The 21,704-nt window shown below is 40.8% G+C and overlaps 1 long non-coding RNA gene across 2 annotated transcripts; it reads left to right on the top strand.

The window, feature by feature from the left end:
* The first annotated feature begins 1,073 nt into the window (after positions 1-1,073).
* Positions 1,074-3,312, top strand: LOC127074459 (uncharacterized). 2 transcript variants are annotated; one of them, XR_007786008.1, is made up of 5 exons: positions 1,074-1,595; positions 1,688-2,043; positions 2,198-2,357; positions 2,488-2,748; positions 2,831-3,312. It is a non-coding gene; the product is annotated as an uncharacterized LOC127074459 (long non-coding RNA). The 2 variants fall into 2 exon arrangements; XR_007786007.1 differs by having other exon boundaries at positions 2,198-2,748.
* The last annotated feature ends 18,392 nt before the right edge of the window (positions 3,313-21,704 follow it).

Below are 21,704 nucleotides of genomic sequence, written 5' to 3'. Positions count from 1 at the left end.
TAATCGAAAGATAGTGAGGCGTACGCCTCCTATCTTTTTTTTCATCTGAAATTTAGAATTAAAAGGATTTAGAATTTATATTGATTTGAAATATTATGATTTAAGATTTAATCGGGTGACAAGAACTCGCGCAATATGGCGTACGCCAATTATTCAAGTGCTTGAGAAATAGTGAAGCGTACGCTTCCTATCTCCTTTTCATCCCAAGTTTATGTTTGAAAGAGAAAATTCTTTTGAAGTTAGATGGTTTGGAAAAATGTTTGAATTTGTGTTATTATATTTGATTTTGAAAAGTGATTTGAAATTGTGTGATTTAGGATTTTAATTGAATGACGAAAATCCGAGCAATATGGTGTACGCCAATTATTCGAATAATCGAGAGATAATGAAGCGGATGCTCACTATTCTCCTTTTCATTCAAAGATTAATTATTAAAAATAAAACTTTTAGAATTTATAATTAATTAGGGGATTGATTTTAATTTTATAGAGTTTTTAGGGTTTTAAATGAATGACGACAATCCAAGCAATATGGCGTACGACAATTGTTCGAATAGTCGAGAGATAGTGAAGCGGAGGCTTACTATTTTCCTTTTCATCCAAAAATTAATTTTAAAAAAAAAGATTTGGATTCGATCTAAAACAGAGTTAGTCGGAAAAAATAATTTGGTCAAGATTAAATGACTAATTAAAATAACTTTGATCAGCTAATATAGTAAAAAATTGATGTAAATATGAGGCTCGTTTAATATTGTTGGGAGCTGGGGGTGAGAATAATAGATTCCCAATGATGCATAAAGCCCATCCGAGTAGAGCCCAATCCAACTCTTAATCCATTATTCATAATAATAATAATAATAATAATAATAATAATAATAATAATAAACAAAGAAAATGCTGAGTGAATGAAGATAAGACGTTGCGTCTCCCGTGATTTACTTTTGTCTTCCCAACAATCACTTGGCAGTAAATGCTATCCTAAATCTAAACATTGAAACCAAATATTAGTAATTTAAAATGCATTAGAAAGTATGGATATAGAGCATATGAATGGCACATTCATTTATTTAATAAATGTATCATTATCGAAAACTTGCGGTCATCACTGAAAATAGCCACTTAATAAAACAGATTTCATCTTTCAAAATTCACCCACCTTTCTTCAAGCTTAATCTCCTCTCTCCTCTTCCAACTTACCTTTTCTTCAAAACCCTTACCCAAATCATCCTTTCCCCAACACAACAAGAACGGACCCCAAAATTTAGAAAGAAAATCCTTAAAACCCAGAATCAAAGATGAACACACGATGTTCATCATCGGAACCTCAACATACCTTGGCAAAGACCAAACGCAGTTTCAACAAAATGACACAACAACATAACAATTCCAAACCCAAAATCAGCAAAATACCTCATGGATCTATCATAGTTTATACTAAAATCAGAATCAATCATGAATAAGCAACACAATCATCAAACTATACACGCAATCGGAGACTACATGGTGTTACGATACCTACGCAAGGTTGAACAAAGGGTGAAGGACGTCACTGGTACCTTCCGACTCCGGCGAGACTCCGATGAGCGTTTACCTCAAGTAAGCACCTTTGATTTTGTGTGCGAGCTCTTCTCCTTTTTCGCTTAGTTTTCGGCTTCTCCTTCCTCTTACTTCTGTGTTTGGTTTGTCAGGGTTTAGCTCGGTTTGCTCAAAGTTCTAGTGATGAACTTTGAGTATCCCTTTGGTATCTTTGAGCTTTGATGTGTAGGTCGGGATGCGATTTCAGCAGAGTGACGGTGCATTTTTTTCGCCTTTTTTCAATGATTAGAGACTCCTTATTTATAGAGGAGGTAGGAGGTTTTTGCAGTGTGTATGAAATTCGTGAGCTGGCAAAATGCAATGGATCATTCTGTTAGAATAAAATCTTCTCCAGATTTGCTGTGGTCCCTCAATAACAGGTGGTACCAATGGAATTTGTTTTGCGTGACCACTCCTCCAAATCCTTTCTTTGAATAATTTCTACTGCTGTAAGGATATGCAATATGTGGTAAGTAACTTTGTTTTTACTGCTTTTAAAAATCACGCTTTAACCTTTCTAATTTGTATGACTCAACGTGATCATTTGCAACCTAAGAATCTGGTCTTTGGGATTACGTAGTAACTCTTCTCAGTTCTTATATTTGTACTGTTTTGAATCACAGGGTCGCCGTTCACAGTTATGAGTTTGTAGGCTCTTCTTGACGCATGATTGCTAATGTAGCTGACGCTTAACTCTATCATTTGCTTAAATGGAGGCGCGAATTAGGCCAATGAAACACCTTTCCAATGCTACAAACCAATGGATATCACCTTTCATTCTAAGTTAAGTTTCAAACGCTTTTGTGATACCGACTTGTAACGATCATTTGGCTTATTACGCTTTGGTACTTTGATAAACTTTATTGCTGATCTGACTTGTGCTTGTAACATGCTGCTATGCCTGGTTTTGCAGCAATCATGGCTGTCACTTTTTAGGATTTTCAGGATGGTTAGATCATTGCAATGCAGGACAGGTTAGGCCGGGTATGTTATAGTCGCAACAGGACATTTGTTCGGCATGACCTGTTATGATATCTCTGTTGGATGCCTCCTGTTATGACATTTGCTGTTGTTTTCCTCATATGTGTTGTTTCCAAGAGTGTACCATGTAATGGCTTCGTTTGGCTAATGGTTTAGGACTATTTTAACAGTTGGTAGCCCGTGGTTCTATTAGGTAATGACCTTAGTCTTCAGCCTATGCTCCATATATCTTGTGCTGTTACCTTCCTGATACTGGTGTGAATTGACTATTGTAGGTGCTTGAATTGACTTGCGAAGTACCGTTCCCATGTTGTTGATCAGTTGCATTTATTGACTCGGAATGGACCTGCAGTTGGTGATGGTTTGGGAGCAACAACAGCAGGTTGTGTTGGTTTAGCTGAACCAAACAGTGTAACTGGTAGATTGAGTGGCTGGTTTGGATTTAAACTGCACCTAGGCCATGGAGCTTGACTTTGCATCCTCTGCGTGATTTGATCGCCTTCTGCCTTTCCTTTTCTAACCAGATTGCATAGGCTTGTTGTGAATTTGCGGCATGGTTTTGTATATGTTGTTACAATGCTTTATGTGCTTTTGTCATTGTATTGTGTACTGGTTTTGGTTTTATTTTATTATCCGCAGTACTCCCTATTGTAAGGTTATTGATACCCATTCCGGTTCAATTTAGGAAGAAAAAGTAGCATGGACATCCTATCATGTATCCGTTTGAGAATTAATGAGTACTTTGATGATTGGTTTTGATGTTGCCTGGTTAGACCTGTGTGTTTGAAACTGGAATACCGGAATTGACTGAACTTTGTATGCTGCTTAAACCAAATCGTTACCTAGTACCTTGTAGTGTTATTCTTGACTTATTCATAACATATGAAGGTTTGGAGCAGCGGTACCTAGCGTGAATCACTCGACAGGTTGATATGCACCTTGTATTTAACACTTATCACCAAACAGCTGGTGGAGGACTTTGTAATTAACCAAAAGATATTGCCTTTGTTATTGAAGAATTCAGAATTATGATCATTAATGTATTATGCAAGTAAACATGCACAGTTTGTAATGAGCGCCTTGTCTTCAGCACAAAGGATTTGCGAAATTGATTTCTTTTCACCGTATTCGTGTAATAAACCATACTCCTAGATGAAATTGATTTTATGAAATGTATGTTTTTAGGTAGTATGGAAATGGCATAATAGTGATAGGAACCCAAAGTGAGGTATTCTTGTGATGAAATGTATGCCATGCTGTGCATATGATGCTAAATTAAAAATGAAATTAATTCTACGAAAATTTAAATATGCCCGGACAAAATTGGGGTATGACAGCTGCCCCTATTTAATTATCTTGAACTAGAAAGTAAGAATGACAGCGGTCTTCATACATTCGTGGTGGAAGGTAATTAAATACGAAAAGACTCAAATTTTGTCCCTTGGGATGCAATGGAGAAATGCAGACGGAAAATGCAATGGATTCTAATAGCACCAAGGTAATAGGGATAGAATGTCAAGTCAATGCCAACCCTCGAGTCGACATTTAAGTCTTGCAAAGGTCATTTCTGATATAAACACAAATATGGGACTAAAAACTGAATTGATTTTCTGGCATCAAAAGGATGACAGTGAAATTAATTGCTACCATCAAAAGGTTGATAGTAATTCACCAGGGTTTCTAGGGTCGTCATCACCAAAAGGATGATGGATAAACCGAGCTTCAAAAGTAGTCATCACCAAAAGGATAATGGTTACTGTGTCACAACAAAGATAGCCATCACCAAAAGGATGATGGTAAGATCAACAACAAATCTCGCTATCACCTAAAGGATGAAAGTTAGACCCATTCCAAAGATTTTCATCACCAAAAGGATGATGTCCGTCACCAAAAGGATGATGGTTATTCTGATAAAATTTCCATTAACAAAGAGTATAATATCAAGGCTATCACCAAAAGGACGATAGTTGACTCATCAACTTCATAGATCACCGTCACCAAAAGGATGAAGGTAAGATCCAACAATAAAACTTGTTATCATCAAAAGGATGATAATAAGTCAAATAACTTCATTGATCACCATCACCAAAAGGATGAAGGTATAGTCACACAAAAAACTTGTTACCACCAAAAGGATGATAATAAGTTAACACAATCACCATCACCAAAAGGATGATGTCGCATCACGCGAAAAACCGGCGGGAAACAAGACACAACAGAGCCGCCACCGTGCGTTATTTATCCCAAAAGAGGGAAAGGAAACGCTCAGAGTAAACCTAGAAAAGACATGGTCTCACGACCAAAGAGAATGGGTTCGGGAGTCGGTTATGCGAAGGGAAGGTATTAGCACCCCTACGCATCCGTAGTACTCTACGGGATCCACGCACAAAAGGAAGGAAAATTGGTTGCTAAAACACTGCTCAAATAAACATCTACACAGGCTGAAAGAGACACAAGAAAACAGACAAGACTGACTCGGCAGGACATCGTATCCTGGGCCTACTTAGTCTATCAGGCATAGACATCAGAGTCGAAGTAGTTCGGACTGGGGAAACGACACATGCTCGCTAGGATATCGCATCCTATGCATACGTATCTTCTCGGACGAGAGAAGAATCAGAGCACTCGTAGCTCGGCTGACACGCACACAAACAAACACAGGCAAAGGCAAACATGAAGCCTGAATGCCAATCACTGGACTTACATCAGCATCCGAACCAAAACACACACAAAGAAGGCAAACGTGGAGCCCGACTGCCAATCACTGGACTTACATCAGCATCCGAACCAACAAACCCACACTGGAACCCAAATGCCACTCGATGGACTTACATCAGCTTCCAAGCACACAACAACACAACAGGTTAATAGGGAGTCGGGGACTCGAGCCTATAACTGTCAAACACACACTCAAACAAACAGACGACAGATTGCTAAGGAGTCAGGCACTCGAGCCTAGCAACTGTCAAACAACACACACAAAACGAAAAAAAAGGGCGCCCGGAGAGATCAGCTCAATCTCCTGCCTACATACTTCATCTGGTATGAAGATCAGGGCGATGTAGTTCCCCTACGGAGGGATACAGGACTAGCCTAACCAGATAACAGAGGGAGACACAACTAGGGAGACTACGACTCGAGCCTAGATGTTATCATGCAAAATCATCCCTAAGTTAAGGTTTCTAGCTAACTGGCACAAGGAGCCAGCCTATCCTAATCATGACTTGCACAGGAAGCAAGCCACACACACACTTAACTTGCACAGGAAGCAAGCCAAGCAAAACCTAACTTGCACAGGAAGCAAGTCTAAACTAACCCTAACTTGCACAGGAAGCAAGTCAAACAAGCATACAAGCACAGATAGCACACACTATACACAAGCAAGTGGCTCAATCAAGGGTTAGGTTTTAGTCGAGGGGTCATATCAACCTCAACAAACAAACCTCTGGAACTGGGTGAATGTGCTCTTAACCTTGCCATTGAGGGGCTAAGGTGAAGCAGATGAAAGGTGAGTGAAGATAAGACTTCACAGCTCTTATCCCTGGCCTGGGAGAGCTTAAGACAAGAATGTGTGGGTTCAGAAAGTGGGAACCCTTCTACACATTTAAAACTGACTCAACTGTACAATTGTACAAGATCTTGGGTTTGTATCTGCAATGCATCAACACAGTGGTGTGAGCAAAGCAGATGACACACAGAATAGCAGGGGATAGGTTGCTTATCCCTTGGGTTCTGCCAATTGCCTCTTCACTTAGGAGGACTTTGGATATGTACAGGGACAAGATTTAAACATACACAAACATTGCCTCTTAAGGAGGACTTCAGACAGTTGCCTGGCCAAGTAACAGGCCAGGTCTTCTAGACTACATGAAGATTAGAAATATACCTCAATGCAAATTGCTTATATAAGCAAAGCAAAGCAAAAGTTCACAAGGAACTGAGCAACTAAAAGCACCTGGAATAGTCAAGCAGACATTAGTATACAACTTCAAACAAAGCAAAAAAGAAACAGACATCAACAGTTAATTAGAGGCAAATGGATGTGCAAGGCACAAGGCTTAGGGCATGTGAGCCAAGCCACCTACAAAACAAACAAGTTAAACAATGATATTCAAGCAAGCTCAATCAAAAAGAATTGGTCTCATTGGTCATTTGTTGGTCAACCTGAAAACATGAGCTCAAAGGTGAGTAACAGGACCACTAGGACAAGCCTAGGGTCAAAAGAGAATGAGAAAGTCAAAACAGCAATTGACAAGTGTCCAAAATCATGTTCAAACAATCAAGAAACAAACCCAATTGGTTTCACATTCATATCAATCATCATCATCATTTCATGAACAAAAGAAGTCAAAGCATGGCAAATGAGAGCTCATAGAAGTCAACAGAAAGACTTGCATCAAAAGTCAACTCAAACACTTCGAAAAATCAACAAATAAATCATGATCAATCCTGACACATAGCATGGTAAGCATGTCAAATTTCATCTCATTTGGACAAGTGGAAGGCAATCAATGAAAATCATAAAGTCAAAGCAATTTTGGACATGCTCAAAGAAGTCAACCAAACATGCATCAACTTGAAAAATTCATAAATCAGAGATGGTGTATGATAAATGAATGGGACTAAAACCATGGCAACGCTTAGGATGTCTAGTTATCTCATGTAAAATTTCATGTCCATCTAATAAAGTATGAGGATTTCACAAATGAAATGGCAACATGCATCACATAAGGTCAACATTTTGGTCAAACAGGGGAGAAAATCTCAAACAAATGGAAAATGGCACAAATAATTCCAAGAAAAATCATGTGCAAACTAGACATACAAGAGTAGGTTCATGCAAAAAATCAATCCATTTGGAGGTCAATAGGCATGGTATCAAAAATCAGCAATTTGCACATCCATGGTATGACACAAGTTGTCACACCCTACTTCAAAAATTCACAACTCTCAAACCATATAAGATAAATTCATGATCTTTACATCAAAATAAACATGAGTGAGTCTAGTTTAAGCACAAAAAATTTCAGATCAAATGGACAAAGCATCACAATTTCACAATTGATTTGGCAAGATGTACAATATTTGGTCACATTCTACAAACCCTAATGCCATTTAAAATTTACTCATCCAAAAAATCAGCAAAAATAATGATAAAAAACTAGGGATCATGATGAAGATGATGCAAAAATTCCCATGAAATTTGGAATAAAATTGGATGCGCAATGATTTTTGTAAGTTGGTGATCAAAAATGGAATAAAATGAAAAACAACATGAATTTAATAGGTCATGTGCCACGACCGGTGGCATTTTTGTAAATATGGGGCAGCTTTAATGAAACGCTGCGTCGCGTTTACATGCGTGGCGAGCTACCATTGGCCACATGGCCCAGAAACGTGGAAAAACATGCAGGGCACGGTTTGGAAGATCAAACATGGTTTTGGCATGAAGAAAATTAGGGTTTTGGCCGTGTTCTTCATTTCAAAATTCCAGATTTCCAGCAAGAAAAAGTTGCAACCAAAATCAACAATCCACATACCATTGTGTTCATCTCTTAATGCTCATCAATATTCCAAGATCAATTTACCCTAATACGAACTAACGAGGATGAACCGAGCCAAAACAAATTCACACATCAAACTTCAATCCAACATAACTTTCAAAATAAACAACCATTTTCAATCATTCAAAGCGCAGTGTGATCAGGGAAAGGTGATCTACAAAGTGTGTATCATGGTTTTGGAAAAGGTGAGAGTCGAAATTTTACCAAGTTGGAAGAGCAATGTTGATACAGTCGTTATTTGGTGTTTTTGGCCTGAAACAGATGTCCCAAAGGTCTTCAAATGATGAATGATGAAGAAGGTTTGGCTTGAAATGGCTTGGTTTGGATGCAAACAACTTCTGCCATTGATGATGCTTTGCAAAAACAGTCCACAAAAAGCTCTTACAGTTGAAGAATGGTGGTTGAAATGAGCTTAAGATGATGCCTAGATGGTGAAACAACAATGTTTGCTCGTGGTCTTTTGAGGGTTTTTGACAGATTTTTGGAAAATGCAAGAAAATGGATTTTTGAGAGAATGAGATAACTGTAGCACCTCAAATTTGCACCTATCATTGTACATACCATCTCATATTAGGTCATAGCATATCATGATACATTGCATAGCATCTGCATTGTCCTCAGTTGCCTCAAGAGCAAGCAAGCAAGAAATTAGGTCAAACTGATCAGGAGATCAGTCTACCAATCAAGCAAAGGTGTTTCTCAAGGAGCAAAAGCCTTAGGGTTTGTCCAACAAGTTCACATGTCTTGGAGGTCCATTTGAAGTGTTTAAGTCAAGGGCTGGATGTTCAGAAGTCATCAGTCAGTGCATAGACAGTCAAAAACCCTAGAAAGTCAAAGTTGGTCAACTGTGGTTGATTTTATGGTTTTGATGGATGGAAATGGTTTGAGGGAGCTTATTCATGTCCCAATAGGCCTCATCTATCATGTCAAACCTCATCATGGAATAAAATCAAGTCAAATCAGAAATTTCCCAAAATAGAAAGTGGACCTGTAATTTCAACTGCCAAAAATGGAAACTTTTTGATCCTCAACTTACATCATGATACAAGCTTCAAATGAATTTTTGTCCAACATGAAAGTTGAAGATCTTGTTCTCCATTTTCAAAAAGTCCAAGAACTCCCAAATCCCATGTGTGGTTGTCAAGATATGATCAATTCAATTTCAAAAATTTGTGAACTTCAAAGGGGCATATCTCTCAAACCATAAGGCCAAATTTGGTGGGGTTTTTTCCTACAAACCACATTTTTCATCCTCTTTCCAAAAATATAAATTTCACCCTCCAAAACCTTGCCAATCAAAATGGCATTTTTTGACCTATTCCATTAAAAATCAAAGTTTGACCAAACTTTGACTTTTTGATTCTTTGATCTTTTCTCCATTTGGCCAATTGGAAATGCTTGGAAACATCATTTGTGATTTGGTTAGAGCTTAAAATCATGTTCATACTATCATCTTACCATCATTTTGGGCAAAGTTGCAATTTTGTTAGTTTTGGCAAATGGAGTCATTAAGTAAAAACAAGTTAGCATTTCTGTGAGCAGACCAAAAACAGTTGAATTATAGGCCATTTGCAGCATGCCTAAAGCCCATTTCGACCAGCCTACACCCTCCATTCCCACTTATGTGCAAATTAGCAAAGTTGGCAATTAGTGATTTTTGAGCTAAACAAGTTTACCACATGGTTAAGGGATGTTAAACAGTCATATAAGAGCTACTTTTCTGCATTTCTAAACCTAGAGTAGCAGCTGAAACGAACCAGAAAACCACTCACTCTCACATATTGCATTTTGCTCAAAGAGAATTTCTGCAAAATCCTTCAAACCCTTGAGCATCCTTTGGTCATATTCTCACTTGAACTTCATTTGGAGCTCCTTACAGCCAACAAATCCCAGCTGGAATTCCATTTCATATTCTGTTCTTTTTCATGGGTTAACAATGGCAGTTTTCGATTTGGTTGCTTCCAAGCCCGTTTGAGCTCATTTCCTTCGAGTTTCCTTCATTCCAAAGCTTGGTGAACTACTGTTTGGGCTTGCATCCTTCAAACAACAACGATTTCGCATTTTCCTCCCAAATCAAGTAAGGTTTCGACCGATTCTTTTCTCAAAATTTTGCCATGCCATGTGTAGTCCTTGCATTGTTGAGTATTGTGGGCTTCGAATCATGTATTTTGGTTGCTTATATTGAGAGATATTTGACTTCAAAGTTTCATGTTAGAAGTTGTTTTTGCATATTTCTCTTATGTTAGTTGCAATTATTGAAAACAAATATTGGAATGTTGATAAGGATGTTTGGTTGGTTCGAGTGATAACTTCAATTTGCTTTTCTGGAAATTTGTTTTTCAAACTTGATTGCTGTTGATGGTGGTAAACCCTGCTACTGTACGCGAACCCTAGGAAATTCCCAGAAACATTGAAAACGCGTTGGCTTGTGTAGTTTCGTACTGCATGGAATTGTTACTGTGTTACTGCCATGTTCCACTTATCACTTGCCACGCCTTGGATTACACGCACCGTTTCACTTATTTCCTTCAACAATTACTAATATGCCACTCCATTTTTTTTAATATTTGTTTAAGTCATGATTATTTATTCAACATTTGTTCCATTTTGATGCTTAACTTATAAAAATCATTGCACTTTCATTTCAACTCCAAAATTCATGCCATTTTTTTCATTTTGATCATGAGAATGTCTAGTTTTTTATCATTAATTTTAATAATTTTTTTGATCATTGGATTTTAATTGGCCTTAGGGCTTGTGTAATGTGACAAATATTGATACCCTTGGCCATTTCAATTGTGAAATAGTGATGTTGCATCCATTGAGTTTGAAATTTTTTGTGATGAAACTAGACATGTTCACCTTCATTTTGATATAAAGTTTGTGGATTTCCCATTTGTGGTTTGCTGGATATAATGTTTTGAAGTTATGTGTCATATTTGGTGTCATACCATGATCATGCATTTTCTCTAATTTTGTTCACATGCTTCCTTGCATCCAATTGACCCCATTTTTTGCATGAATCATCTATCATATGTCTAATTCATGTATGAATTTTCTTGGAATTAATTGTGCTGTTTTCCATTTGATTGTGAATTTTCTTCCATGCTTAGTCATTTGTTGACTTTTTGTGCTATGCCTTGCCATTCCTTTTGGGAAATTCTCATGCCATATTGTATGATCATGAAATTTCATATGTGATAACTAGACATCTTGAGCTTTGCATTGGTGTTAATCTCATTAATTTCTCATCTGTTTTCAATTGATATGATTTTTTGAAGTTGACCCATGTTTGTTGACTTTCATCATGCTTACTTGAATTTGGTTTGACTTCATGATTTTACTTGACTGCCTTCCTCTCATCCAAATGCCATGAAATTTTACATGTCTACCATGCTAGATGTTAGGTTTGAGTGTGATTTATTTCATGATTTTTGAGATTGTTTGAGTTGACTTTTGAAAGAGGTCTTGCTGTTGACTTATTTGTGCTCTTTCTTGCCATGCTTTGCATCCTTTTGCATATGAAATGACATTGATGCATGATTTTATTGTGAATCCAATTGAGATTGCTTATTAAATGCTTGAACATGAATTGGGTTGACTTTCCTTTGCTGTTTGACTTTTTTCTTTCACCCTTGACCCTAGGCTAGCCCTAGTGGTCTTTTGTGCTTACTATTGAGTTCCTGTTTCAGGTTAAGCACCATTGCCATTGAGATCATACAAATGTGATTGGATTTGTTTACATATGAATTAACCTTTGTTTTGCAGATGGTTTGGCTCATGTGTTTGAGTCTTGCTTTGCACAGTTGACCTTCTGTGGTTGACTGTTTATCCATTCCTTTTGGTTTTAACTTTTGAACTGTTTACTGATTGGTTTGACTTTTTCAGGTACACTTTAGTTGCTTTAGTTGCTTGCTTTGCTTTTTAGCAATTGCTTTGAGGTATAAACCTTTCTTCTTCATGTAGTCTGGAGACCCGGTCTGTTACTTGACCGGGCAAATTGTCTGAAGTCCTCCTTAAGAGGCAATGCCTGTGTTTGTTTAAAATTGTCCCAAGCAGGAAAAGTCCTCATTTGAGGCAATTGGTGGAAGGTAGGGATAAGTAGCCTATCCCCCACTATTCAGTGTGTCCTCTCTTTGCTCCCATTACATGGTTGAAGCATCGAGATAAAAACCCAAGATCTAATCGAGTCAATAATGGGGAAAGAGTTCCATCTTTCTGAACTCCCCCACTTTCTATTATTTGATGCTCTCCCTGATTAGGGATAGAAGCAATGAGGCACACCCCTCATCTCCTATTCATCTGCTTCACCTTAGCCTCTCAATGGCAAGGTTAAGAGCAACACTTACCCTATTCCAGTTGGCCCTAGTGCCTAACCTTTTGCTTGAGCCTCTTGTATGCATATAGAGTGTGCTTCTTGTTTTTGTGATTGCCTGTTCGCTTTGCCTCTTTAGGTTTAGCTTGGACTTGCCCTTGTGCAAGGTAGGTTGTGCTTGATTTGCCCTTGTGCAAGTCAAGTCTGTGTGGCTTGCTTCCTGTGTGAGCCATGCTTAGAGTTGTTTGGCCGAACTACGGCAACTCTGATTCTCATGTTCAGATGAGATACGTAGGCACGAGACGCGATGTCTTGCCGAGTTTTGACTAACAACTAACCCGTGCTTGTTTTCGCCCTCGTTGCGATCCTTTCTCTCGCCCTCGTTGCGATTGAGACCTCCCCTTTCTCTTGCCCTCGTTGCAATCGAGACCCTTGCTTCCTGTGCAAGCCGTGTCTAAGATAGGTTGGCCCTTGTGCCATTTAGCTAGAAACCTTAACTTAGGGTTGACTTTGCATGACAACATCTAGGCTCGAGTCGTAGTCTCCCTAGTGTTGTGTCTCCCTCTGTTATCTGGTTAGGCTAGATCCTCGTCCCTGCGTAGGGGAACTACATCGCCCTGATCTTCACACCAGATGAAGTATGTAGGCAGGAGATTGAGCTGATCTCTCCGAGCGCCTTTTCTTTTCTTTTGTGTGTGTTGTCTGACCTTTGCTAGGCTCGAGTCCGTGACTCCTTAGCATTTGCTGTCTATCTGTTGTGTTGATTTGGTTCGGATGCTGATGTAAGTCCAACGATTGGCATTCAGGCTCCACGTTTGCCTTTGCTTTGTTTTGTTTGTGTGCGTGTTAGCCGAGCTACGAATGCTCTGATTCTTCTCTCGTCCGAGAAGATACGTATGCATAGGATACGATATCCTAGCGAGCATGTGTCGTCTCCCCAGTCCGAACTACTTCGACTCTGATGTCTATGCCTGATAGACTAAGTAGGCCCAGGATGCGATATCCTGCCGAGTCAGTTTCAGTCAGTTTCTTTTGTCTCTTTCAGCCAGTGTGCGTGTGTTTGAGCAGTGTTTAGCAACCAATTTTCCTTTCTAGTGTGCGTGGATCCCGTAGAGTACTACGGATGCGTAGGGTGCCTAACACCTTCCCTTCGCATAACCGACTCCCGAACCCACCCTCTTTGGTCGCGAGACCATGTTCTTTCCTAGGTTTACTCTGAGCGTTTCCTTTCCCTCTTTTGGGATAAATAACGCACGGTGGCGGCTCTGTTGTTTCTTTCTTTTCCTGCCGGTTTTTCGCGTGATGCGACAGCTGGCGACTCTGCTGGGGACAATCAGAGAAGTTGACCTCTGCTGGTCCATCTTCCCTGAGCGAGTCTCTCCTAGCGCTCTCTAGGATTAGGGTTTTGGTTGCTTTCTGCTTGTTGTATTTTATTGCATTCATTTGTATATATTTGCATTTACTGTTTGCATTCATTGTTTGCATTAATGTTTGCATTCGTTCATATTCATCTGCTGGTTGTCTGTTTGTTGGGATGGGATATTTTGTGAGAAATAAGCCCACTACCCAGGCTTGAGTGTACACATAGGTGTTAGAGTGGATAGTCATGAGGCTTGCGTGGCATGTTGCTACGTTAAGTCGTTCATGAAACCCACATCCAGACGAGGTTTCTTTTGGATATATTCTGTCCTATGGGTGTTCCGTAACGACAGATATTCCTTTAGAAATCGTCGACTCTGGTGACCATTTCCCGAGAACTCAGTCGAGGCCTCTCCTCCAAGACGTGATTATGTTAGCTCTGGTGGGCGCATTCTCGCTGCTCAATCCGAGGACCCCGAGACTGGGAACTTGCTTTAGGATATCCTGTTGAGGGGAGTCAGCAGAGGTCTTTTATCCCGTAATAATGCTAAACCTTCAGTGGTAAACGTATTATTCTCGACTGAAGGGTTGAAACTGACAAACTTCTGTTCTTAGAACCTACCAGTGAGGGGAGGGTTTGATCTCTACAGATACAGTTTCTGCCAGTAATGCCGTGTTGATGATCTTGAGTCGGATTTATGGACCGTTATTTCTGGACGCCGGAGGTTTGACCCTGGTATTGATCAGAGGGTTCCGTTTATTTCGGATCCCTGGGCTGAATTTGAGGGTACTCGCTCACATGGTGACTCAGTTCTCCAGACATGGGTTCAAATGCCAGTTGATCAGATTGACTTTGGGTTTCAGATGATTGTGATCAGAGTTCAAGCCGAAGCTTTGACCCTGTGCCTTGAGACGCACAGCTTGACCAGTCATGTTGCATCATTTGCATCATAGCATGTTTATTTTCAAAAAATAATAATGCATGAGAAAAAAAAAGAAAAAAAGTTAACTCGCATACGCATATCCTTTTCAGGATCATTCATGATAAAATAGCATTCGCATCATATGCATATCATACATATATCATCCTTGCATTGCAGACATGCTTGGGAGTGACTTCTCACTTTGGGTTTTGATTGAGACAGGATTGTTGATCACCGTCCGCACCACGACCAGACTCAATCATCAGAAGAAGTATGGATCAAGTTCAGACTGAGCTAGCTGAGATGAGGGCAAACATGGCCCAGTTCATCACAATGATGCAAGGGGTCGTTCAGGGGCAAGAGGAGTTGCGTGCCTTAGCCCAGAGACAGGAAGTTGTGATCCCAGCATCCAACCGTGCTTCGCCTGTTGCTGCACCCGCTCATGAGACTCCTAATGTTGCTGCTCCCACTAACGACTACGCCGTCGGGGAAGAGTTGAGAGGAATAAGAATCAATGGACAACCTCTTGCTGCAGAGGTCAATGTCAGAGCTACCCGGATTCCAGTTCGTCGTCCTGCTTCACCTATTGACAAACAAGAGGACACGTTTACTCTCCTCAGTGAGGACTATGATGTTGTGAAAACCGAAGAGAGGGACAGAAAAGTGGATGCTCTCGCTGAGAAAGTCCGAGTCATGGAATGTCAGAACTCCCTTGGGTTTGATGTGACCGACATGGGTCTAGTGGAAGGGTTGAAGATCCCCTACAAATTCAAGGCACCCTCATTCGACAAGTACAATGGCACTTCCTGTCCTCGCACCCATGTGCAGGCGTACTTCAGGAAGATCTCTGCTTACACTGACGATGAAAAGATGTGGATGTACTTTTTCCAAGATAGCCTATCTGGGGCATCTTTGGACTGGTACATGGACCTGAAGCGAGAATCAGTCAGAAGCTGGAAAGATTTGGGTGAGGCCTTCCTAAGGCAATACAAGCATAACATGGACATGGCGCCGAGCCGAACTCAGTTACAGAGCTTGTATCAGAAAGACAAGGAGAGTTTCAAAGAGTATGCTCAGAGATGGCGTGAGCTAGCCGCCAGAGTGCAACCTCCTATGCTGGAGAGAGAGCTGACTGACATGTTCATTGGAACCTTGCAAGGTGTGTTCATGGATCGTTTGGGAAGTTGCCCGTTCAGTAGCTTTTCGGATGTTGTCGTCTGTGGAGAAAGAACTGAGAGCCTTATCAAAGCAGGGAGGATACAAGATCCTGGCTCTTCAAACTCTTCAAATTCTAAGAAGCTATACTCTGGGGCACCCAGAAGGGGAGAGGATGAAACAAATGCTGTGCACCGTCGAAGGAGTGCGAACAGAGGACCATATCGGCAAGTTGCTGCTGTGACTATTCCAGCAACTCAAACTCAACAGCAACAGAGAAGACCAACTCAGCAGTATCAGACTCCACAACGTCATCCTCAGCAGCAGGCTTACCAGCCTCCCATTGACAATCAAGCTGGTACAAGTAATGAGAGGAAGAAGATCATTTTTGATCCAATCCCCATGTCTTACGCCGAACTGTATCCCACTCTGATAGAGCGGAACTTGATTACTCCTAGAGATCCGCCGCCCATACCCGTCAACCCTCGGTGGTGGTATAGGCCTGAACAGCATTGTGTGTATCACTCGGGTGCTCCTGGTCATGACGTGGATAGTTGTTTCCAGCTGAAGATGAAGGTTCAAGACCTTGTGAGGTCAGGTATTCTGATTTTGGAAGACTTAGGTCCCAATGCTAATCGAGCTTGAAGATAACAAGTCCTGGGCTGGCGCCGACTTTTTCCTCAGAAGGGTTGTTCGGAAAGCAGAAGCTGCTGATGCAAGAAATACTGACAGTTGTCATCCCCGGTGGGATCTATCACAATTGGGTCACTGTGGGCTTTCCTACAGATGTTCATAAGTCTTTGTAATAATCACTTTGTTTAAAAACCCTTCTCCCATGCCAAAAGGAGAAGTGATGACATTGTTGGCAACATTTTGTGCAATGATATTTTCATTCAAATAATTCATGTTAAAACATTTGTTTTTCCAATTGTTTTCCCTTTTCACTTTTGCATGAAATTGGTGATCACAAAAAACCTTAAAAAAACAAGAATAAAAGCAATCTTTTCATCTGCATAACGATTGTCTTGTTTGATTTTTCAAAGAGCTTTTCATCTCTAAATCTTTATGCAGGTTGTTTCTCAAACCCATTGAACATAATGATCGGACGTCATCTCCCAATTTTGAATTCCCTGTATTCGAAGCGGACGAAGATGATGTTGAAGGGATTCCTGACGGTATTTCCCGACTTCTTGAGCAAGAAAAGAAGATCACACTCAGCTGCATCTCGAGAATCAGCAGAACAGCCAACTGGGGCATTTATCAAAAAAAGAGAAAAAGAAAAAAAGAGGAGGGTGCAAAATCCAAGAAAAAAATCAAAAGAAATCAAAAGCAAAATCAAAAGAAAACAAAAGAAGATAGCACCCTCAAAGTCCCAAGTTGACTGATGCTGAATTCGATCGAAAAGAAGAGATCAACTGCCATGTGTCATGGTCAGTCATATCAGCAGAGAGTGGAAAAGCATTCGTTAAGAAGGTCAAGCCTCGTGTGTTCCGAGGGACCTCATGCTCAAGAAAGTCATGTCTTTCGTGCTCAATTCCAGGGGCAAGTGAACCCCTAAGCTATGAAAGTCCATGTGTTGTCAAGAGAGCCTCTTCAGGCAATGCTTTGACACTTACAACAATGGATGGAGAAGTTCACTCGTCCTGTGAATTCCGATGCAGTCAAGAAATACTTCGCCTAAAACAGAGAAAAAAGCAAAAGCTCGCTAAGTCGAACACCCCAAAGGGCGACTTAGGCAAAAAGGAGCGTCTCGGTGGATTGAAAACCCGAAAGGGCGATCCAGGCAAAAGTTAGAGACATTGAAAAAAAAGAGAATTTGCATCCCGCTAGATTGAGCACCTCACACTGGGGCAATCTAGGCAAAAATTAGGGATTTGGCAAGTAACTGCATCTTGACAAGACTGTGTTCTATATCTGTCATCCGTCAGGGATTCTCGATTCGTCGTCGACTGAAGCTCCGAATACATCGAAAATTCAGAATGGTAGAGGAAAGGTCATTATGTTCAATGTAGCCCTCTCCAATATATATCACCGATTTCAAACTTGTACAGATCTATGGAGTCTCGCCCTTTGCAGACTACCATTCCATCACATCAATTTGAGCTTTTAGCCAATTATTTGCACTCTTATTTGTTTTAACTCAACAAATGTTTTGCATGTTTGTTAAATGATAAAGTATCATTGTTTTCAAAATAAACAAATTTTTCACAAAATTGTTCTTAAACAAAGTGAACATTCACAATGATGGAAGGATACTTAGGAGATCCACAGTGCTCTCCCAAGGGTGGTATGATTACCAACAGGTAAGACAATTGTTCGTATCTCGAGCATGACTGTATCTTTGTCCTGCAGAACCTCGTATGGTCTCTCCTCAGCGAATTTGCCCGGTGCAGTGTTGGTTAAAGTTGTTCATCTTCACGTTCCCGGCAGTGCAACATTTTTCTCCAAGTCTCTGTTAGCTCTATTGTGGGGCATCCCCAGTAGAGTGCTGCTTGAGCCCTACCGTGGGGCATTCCCAGCAAGGTTGCTGTTGAAATACTTTTGTGGGGCAGCTCCCCTAGCAGAGTGTTTACTGAAGACTTCAACTTTCGCCTCTCCAGCAGAGCAGTCTTCATCTTCCCCCCAGCATGGGTGCTTTTCTTGGAAGATTCAGTATTTGGAGGATCGACATCCCCGTAATCCGGCATTCCCTCAGATAGATCCCTCAGTGGAGTTGTTCGCGTAAGGAGCTTTATCAATGCCTATGTATCCTCATCAGAGATCTGGTTGCTTCTTGGTATCCCTGATTTCCAGCACAAGTTGTTGTGGCGCATCCGCCTGTATGTTGAACTCTGTTCTCCGGTTGTGACCGACGATCCCTCCGGAAGCCTCTTGTGGCTCTTCCTCCCCTGCAGGATGATGACTTTGGTTTTCCCTCCGGATGAGTGGTACCGGACGGTTGATCCCTGGACCCGCGTGTTGAGCGTGTCTGTTTGTCAGCATTCATCATGCATAATGCATACATGCATAATCATAGCATTCGGATACTCATGTTGCAGCTGTTGCCGGGTGTCTGTTGATTGTTACCTCCTGCTATTTGTTGATACAAATCTTTCCAGTAGATTTTCCCCTAGCAGATACGGGTGTGTCCGATCTCTCCATGTAGAGCCAACCCCTTAAGCAGAAAGTGTCTATCCTTTCCTACCATTTCCCCACTGAGATACCTCCTCGTGGATGACGGTTGTTTCCGTTCCCTCCCTACACGGGATGGGTTGTCCCTATTGAGTTCTTTCCTCATTAGGATGAGTCTTGTTTTCAGTCTGCCTTTTTGGATCGATCCTAAATTGGCTTCCTGTTGGCTGTCTCCTGTGCTTCCCTGGGGCATAAATGAATAGTCGCTCACTAACCGGCACTCATTCATCTTATCCTCAGCGGAATTTGTTGGCCTCTACCTACAAACCGATAGCTGTAAGTCCTATCTTTGTGGTTTTCTACCCACTAGCTGGTAGTTGTAAAATCCCACTTTCATCCCCTGGCGGATATGGTTTGTTGGCTTCTACCTACAAACCGGTAGCTGTAAGTCCTTTCTTTACGGTCTTCTACCCACTAGCTGGTAGTTGTAAATCCTTTTTTCTCACTCTGTCTCTCAGCAGATCGTTTGGCTTCTACCTACAAACCGGTAGTTGTAAGTCCTATCTTTGTGGTTTTCTACCCACTAGCTGGTAGTTGTAAAATCCCACTTCCTTCCCCTTGTTGGAATTAACCCTTTGTGCTTATCCCGATGATGACTGGTTACTTTTCCGTGGCCTCTACCTACAAACCGGTAGCTGTAAGTCCTATCTTTGTGGTTTTCTACCCACTAGATGGTAGTTGCAAAATCCCACGTTCTCCCCTTGGTAGAGTTAACCCTTTGTGCTCATCCCAATGATGACTGGTTACCTTTTCCATTGGCCTCTACCTACAAACCGGTAGTTGTAAGTCCTATCTTTGTGGTTTTCTACCCACTAGCCGGTAGTTGTAAAATCCCACTTTCATCCCATGGCGGAGTTTGTTTGGTGGCTTCTACCTACGAACCGGTAGTTGTAAGTCCTATCTTTGTGGTTTTCTACCTACAAGCTGGTAGTTGTAAAATCCCACTTTCATCCCATTGGCAGAATTAACCCTTTGTGCTCATCCCGATGATGACTGGTTACTTTTCCATTGGCCTCTACCTACAAACCGGTAGCTGTAAGTCCTATCTTTGTGGTTTCCTACCCACTAGCTGGTAGTTGTAAAATCCCACTTCCTTCCCCTTGTTGGAATTAACCCTTTGTGCTCATCCCGATGATGACTGGTTACTTTTCCGTGGTTTTCTGCCTACAAACCGGTAGATGTAATCCCCTCTTTGTGGTATTTGATACTCTCTTCCCCTCTGGATACTTGCCTTGATCAAGCAGTATTGTCCCCATTGGGTTTTCACCTTCTTTTCGGATACTTGCTCCGAGTTAGCAACTTTATCCTCTTTGGATTGGTCATCTTTGCATACCTAGTCCTGGTACCGATGCCTTTCTTTTCGGTCGATTATTCATTTAACAACCTACAACCCGGTTATGGATAATCTTCCATGCGAGGTTATTATCTACGTTCTGACGGCTATAGATAATATATCTCATGCGCTCTTTGGTCAATCTTTCGATTGTTATCACCAGCAGAGTAAGATTCGTATTCCCTGTGGAATCGGATGTTCATCCTTTAACAAGTTTGCCTTTGCTCTCTTCAGGATGTTTTCGGTCGTTTATTCATTTAACAACCTACAACCCGGTTATGGATAATCTTCCATGCGAGGGTATTATCTACGTTCCGACGGCTATAGATAATATGTCTCATGCGCTCTTTGGTCAATCTTTCGATTGTTATCACCAGCGGAGTAAGATTCGTATTCCCTGCGGAATCGGATGTTCATCCTTTAACAAGTTTGCCTTCGCTCTCTTCAGGATGTTTTCGGTCGATTATTCATTTAACAACCTACAACCCGGTTATGGATAATCTTCTCATGCACTCTTTGGTCAATCTTTCGATTGTTATCACCAGCAGAGTAAGATTCGTATTCCCTGTGGAATCGGATGTTCATCCTTTAACAAGTTTGCCTTTGCTCTCTTCAGGATGTTTTCGGTCGTTTATTCATTTAACAACCTACAACCCGGTTATGGATAATCTTCCATGCGAGGGTATTATCTACGTTCCGACGGCTATAGATAATATGTCTCATGCGCTCTTGGGTCGAAGTCGTCCTCCCCAGTCGAGTAAGATTCGTATCTCTTGTGGAATCGAATGTTCATCCTTTAACAAGACTGCTTTTCTAGCCCTCTTCAGGATGTTGAGTGTTTTGCAACACAAACCAATCATTGTACATACCATCTCATATTAGGTCATAGCATATCATGATACATTGCATAGCATCTGCATTGTCCTCAGTTGCCTCAAGAGCAAGCAAGCAAGAAATTAGGTCAAACTGATCAGGAGATCAGTCTACCAATCAAGCAAAGGTGTTTCTCAAGGAGCAAAAGCCTTAGGGTTTGTCCAACAAGTTCACATGTCTTGGAGGTCCATTTGAAGTGTTTAAGTCAAGGGCTGGATGTTCAGAAGTCATCAGTCAGTGCATAGACAGTCAAAAACCCTAGAAAGTCAAAGTTGGTCAACTGTGGTTGATTTTATGGTTTTGATGGATGGAAATGGTTTGAGGGAGCTTATTCATGTCCCAATAGGCCTCATCTATCATGTCAAACCTCATCATGGAATAAAATCAAGTCAAATCAGAAATTTCCCAAAATAGAAAGTGGACCTGTAATTTCAACTGCCAAAAATGGAAACTTTT

Source organism: Lathyrus oleraceus, chromosome 4, assembly GCF_024323335.1.
Source record: "Lathyrus oleraceus cultivar Zhongwan6 chromosome 4, CAAS_Psat_ZW6_1.0, whole genome shotgun sequence".
Classification (NCBI taxonomy): domain Eukaryota; kingdom Viridiplantae; phylum Streptophyta; class Magnoliopsida; order Fabales; family Fabaceae; genus Lathyrus; species Lathyrus oleraceus.
Note: the sequence above shows the minus strand (reverse complement) of the source record. Positions and strands in the feature narration are given on the sequence as shown.